General features: G+C 29.1%; 1 pseudogene; it reads right to left on the reverse strand.

The window, feature by feature from the left end:
- Nucleotides 1–3,317: 3,317 nt before the first annotated feature.
- Nucleotides 3,318–4,506, reverse strand: LOC138882067 (uncharacterized; annotated as a pseudogene).
- Nucleotides 4,507–5,580: the final 1,074 nt, after the last annotated feature.

Raw genomic sequence — 5,580 nt, forward strand, 5'->3', positions numbered from 1 at the left:
CACATATTTTTTATTTTCTTTATATGTATTTTATCTTTTTCGTCAAAATGGTATTCTACATCCTTTTTTAATTTTTTATGTAATGGTTTTAAGTTTTCTGCTAATTTAGGAATATATTCTCTTACTTGGTTAACCAATCCTAAAAATGATTGTAACTTCTTTTTTGTATCAAGTGTTTCGTTTAAATTAATTATTTTTTGTACTATATGAGTTTGCATTTTTATTCCACTTTTATCTATTTGTATACCTAAGAATTCTATTTGATTTTTCATTACTTCTTCTTTCTTTTTACTTAAAATAATTCCTGATGTTTCTACAATGTGTATGAATTTTTCTAGTAGTTTTATATGTTCGTTCTCTGTTCTAGAATATAACAGTATATCATCTATATATATTATACAGTTTTCTAATTGGTTGAAGTAGTTATCCATAAAATGTTGGTATCTACCTGGTACATTTTTATATCCAAATGGTAATACGTTCCATTCGTAAAATCCTTGTGGTACTGTGAATGCTGTTAACTTTTTTTATTCTTCTTCTAGTTTTAAATGGTAAAATCCTGATTTACAGTCAAATTTACTGAAATAGTTATACCCTTGTATTTGTCTGATTTTTAGTATTTTATTTGGTATCGAATAATTATATGTTTTTGTTTTTGCATTTAAATTTTTATAATCTATAACCATACGGCTTTTTCCTCGTTTTTGTTCACTGTGCTTATTTACTATAGATGCTGGGCTAGTATGTTTACTATTACTTTCTTGTATGTATTTATTGTCTAATAATTCTTTTATATGCATTTTAAATTCTGTTAAATCATTAAAATTGTATTTTAAAGGTTTTTGTGTTATTATGCTATTTTCATCTATTAGTTCAATCTTTATTTTTGTTTTATGTTTTTCCCATCCTTGGAGTGGATTATCATTATATAGTAATTCTAATTTATCTTGTAGTGGTTTTATCTTATTTATTGAGAAAATGATTATTTCTATATTATGGTTGCTTTGTATTACATTTTCTAACTTTTGGGTAATTTTTTCGCTTCCCTTAATCCAGGGTGTTGTTTCTTACTTTATTATTTACTCTTTTTGCTCCTAATTTTTGCTTACACGGGGTAGTAAACCACCAATGTGTTTTTGTTATAATATGTGGGTATAATTTATCTAAGAATGACATTCCTAACTATATATCTTTATTTGTGAATTCATAACTATATATTTCTTCTATGGTTAATATTTTATCCCATATTTGTATTTTTAGATTTCTTGCTTTGTATGTTATCATACTTCCCTCATTGTTAAATCCTGTTACTACTATGGGGTTTTTTAGTTTTTCCCATTTACTTTCTGGTAGACAATTATGTCTACACATGTTAGCTTCTGCTCCTGTATCCATCATAGGTGTATAATATCTATTATAATATCCTTCTATTATTATTTTGGCAAGTATATATATTTTTGGCATTATATTAAGGTTCTTTTTATTATTATTTTCTTATTTTCATAACTTATTGTTAATTGCCTATCTTCTAACTTATATGGTTTGACTTTTTCTAACCATTTTATTCCTAGTGTAATGTTTTTATCTCCTTGATATATTTTAAAATTTATTAATATTGGTATTCCTCCTATAATTAATTCTTTTTCAGTTGTTTCTTCGTTTTTTCTTAATGCTTTTGGTAATTCTGAATTTTGCTGCTCTATTGTCACTATCTCTTATTCTGGTGTTAATTCTCTTATAACATAATTCTCTTCATGCCCTGTATTTATTAATATTAAATATTTTCTTTGGTCCATTATTCCTGTTATATAATAATGGTGTGGGTTTATTTCTTCTATTTTTTGTTCTATTAATTTTTGTGGAGTTATGTAATCTATTCTTGATGTACTTATTATTGATGATGTTTCTGGTATTTCATTATTTGTTCGTTTTGACGTGCTTAATCTTTCTTTTACTATTTCTAAATCTTCTTCTATATCCATTTCCTTATAACTATAATCATTGTTGTCTATGACTGGTACTATTCTTTCGAATGGATTTTCTATTTTTATTTTATTTATTTTATTTTTAGCTGTTATCTTATGTTTTGTTGTTAAAACATATAGATTTTTACATCTTGCTGTGAATATCTTACTTCCTGGTGCTAGTTCTATTCCAGACATTTTCCAGTATAGCACTAATGATTTATCTATATTTTTATCATCTATTGCTACTGAATAATTGGCACTTACTATAAATTTAAATTTTTGGTATATTAAGTTACCTCTTACTGCACTTATTATACTTTTTTCTATAGGTTGTACAATTCTATCGTCTGCCAAGTATATTTCTATAGGGATATCTATTCCCTCTCTAAAACATGCTTTTATTAGTATCTCTGTTCCTCCTAAGTGTACGTATTTTATTGGGTTCTTTGCTTTTATATCTTGTATTTCTTTATTTAATAGTTTTTTATTTAAAATAGGTATTCTTGTCTTACATTTAATGTATTTACAGTCTATTATATGTTCTCTTTGGCTTACTACATAGTATTCTTCTTTTTGTCTTTTAAACCAATTCTTTATTGTTGGTACTTCTAATATTTTGTCTATGCTTAGATCGAATTCTTTTCCTTTTATTTGTTCAAATATAGTAGCGTCAAAAATTATTTTTTGTTCTGAAGATTGTTCATCTTGGTGTTCTTCTTGTTGTATAATTTGTATATCTTTTTCAGTCATAATTTTCTTCATCTGATTCATCTATTTCATTATTACTTATATCCTTTTCATTTTCTGAGAACTCGTTTTCTGATATTTCATAAATGCTGTCTTCACTGCCTATTTCATAATCTACATATTCTATTTGTGTATATTTATCATTGTCTATCATTATTTCGGTAATTTGTTTCTTCTTTGGGTTTTTTGGTAATCTGCAATCTTTAGCTAAGTGTCCTAGCTTTCCACAATTGTAACAAGTACATTCTGTTAGTTTTTTCTTTTTTCTATATGGTTTTTTATGTTTGTAATTTTTTACATAATATCTTCCTCTTGGTTTCTTATACTTATATTTGGATCTATATCTTTTTCTCTTTCCTTCTTTTTTGTAATATTTATCTGTGTAGCCAAATTGGGGTGTTATTCTACTTTTGCAGCATGCCAAATTTTTTACTAATATTTTATTCATTTTGATATTTTCTTTATACTTTTCGCATAATTCTATAAACCAGTTTTGTAGGAATTTTATTCGAGCTCCTAGAGTATCTGCTAGTTCTGCTTCATTCCAATTTTTTATTATTTTTGAGCTAAATGGTTCTGGTAATTTTGTAAAATATAATTTTCTTATCTCCTTACTTTCATCTGGACTATATGTTCCTTTATAATAATAGTCTCTAAATGCACAAGTATATTTATTTATATAACACATATTACATATTGCTAATTTTGTCATTAAATTTCTATTTGTAGTTTTTTCTTTATTTTGTTCTTCTACTTCTGTTGTCATACTACTAAACTTATTTCTTATTGCTATTTCATATTTATTCAATATATCTGTAACTGTTGTTGCAGCTGTACCATCAAGTTTTTTATTACTTCTTAATGTATCTAAGCTTTCACTTGATAAATTTTGTAACCATAGTTTTACCGTTCCTATGAGTGTTCTTTCTATATATCCTGGTGTTTCAGCTATTGCTATATTATTATCTATTAGTTGTTTTGAGATGTACCCTATCCATAATTGGATTGTTTTATTTATATCTGCTACACAATCTAGATCCAAAAAATTACATTGTTCAGTTATCTGCCTTGGTGTCCATTTTCTATTTAGACTTTTATCCCATAATGTTTTGTTTCTATCATATGAATCATAACTTACTCTGTAATAGGTTTGGTTTAATTGTCTTGGATTTTTTACTCCTGATATGCTTGGTTTATCCTCGGCCATATCACCTGTGTTTATTTCTGGGTTTGTTTTTATCTTTTCTGTTTTTTCTATAAGTTCTGTGTACGTTTCACTTGTTTCTGAATAGTTTTCTACTAGATCTTTGTCATCATCACTTTGGTCATTTATTTCATTTATACTTATATTTGGTGGATTATCCTGTACTTTTTCTAACTGTATTTTAAATTTTTCTATCTCATTTGTCAGTCTTAGCTCTTGTTCTTCTTCTTTACGTTTTTCTTTTTCTTTTAGTTTATTAGCATATAGCTGTTTTAGCATTTCTAATTCTTTTTATAATTCTGTTATTTTAGTGTTTTTTACTTCTTCTATCTGTTGTATTTTTTCTTTAGCTTGCTGTTGTATTTCTTTTATTTCTCTTCTTCTGTCTATTTCTTCATTTTCTTTTGTTATTCTAACCATTGCGGTTAAACTATCTTCTAGTTTTACAGTTTCTTTTTCTAACATTAGGTTCAGGTTATTTCCTATTTTCTTGTATCTTCTTCCTAAGTTAGAAAATATTATTGTTATTTTTAATCCTTCTGGATTTTCATATGTTTTCTCTTCTAGTGCGAACTCTTCTTTATTCATCTTTTTTTTTAAGATAGCAAATATATTTATATTCTGTTTTAGATATTATATCGATTAATTCAGACAGCCTAACTTGTATGTATTTACTGTCTAATAATTCTTTTATATGCATTTTAAATTCTGTTAAATCATTAAAATTGTATTTTAAAGGTTTTTGTGTTATTATTTTCATCTATTAGTTCAATCTTCCTGTTTAAAAGACTCTTACATCCCATTCGACTATATGTACGAGAGATATGGCCATAGCAAGTCATACCGCACTTACTCAGACAAATTTGCCCTCACCTCACTGAGGCATATTCACAGAAGGGTCTTCGTATTCATGTTTTGTTTCCTGGGGATGATAGTGTTCTCTATGAAGAAGGCTAAGATCCACACCAGACTGGCCATGGTAACCAAGACTCTGATGGAAGGAATTGGCGGACAACCTTTCAGTATAGTGCCTATGATTGTTGCTGAGATATACTGAGCCCAGGACAACTGTTAGCGAAAGGCCATTCATTGTGAGGGATACAATTTATTACTTCAGCTCTGGCTCATGGAACACCTCCATAAAGGAGAATACCGACAAGAGATCCTACGTATGGACTGGGATGATCACATTGCCTTCCACCAGCCAAGGCGTATGAATTATATGCCTAACATGTTCGCTCAACCAGAGGACGCTGGAGGATGGGTGGAGTTATTTGAGAATCTAAAAGAAGACCAGGTACAGTGGATGGTCGAGTGGTTCCCTACGGAAGAATTCATTGTTCGATCCCGAGACGCACCATTTCTCATACTCTTTGGTCTAAGAGAAACTTATCCCTACGTTCCCATCCAGGTCGTGAGGCAGGCTGGAAGAAAGCAAATCATACCAAGGGTCGACAAAATGAGTCACTTCAGGGCTGATTTCCAGGATGATGACAGCCCTCACAAATGCCAAGCTCAGCACATGTGGCATTGTAAGCTCGTTTTGGGGAAAGAATCTATTGAGCCAGACATGTATCACGCCGGTTGTGTGCGGCACTATTCGGGTTGGTTGGAAGATAATCACAATGGTATGGGTCAGCCCGGGTTCACTCGAGGACACAG

The sequence above is a fragment of the Nicotiana sylvestris genome, chromosome 11 (assembly GCF_000393655.2).
Source record: "Nicotiana sylvestris chromosome 11, ASM39365v2, whole genome shotgun sequence".
Classification (NCBI taxonomy): Eukaryota; Viridiplantae; Streptophyta; class Magnoliopsida; order Solanales; family Solanaceae; genus Nicotiana; species Nicotiana sylvestris.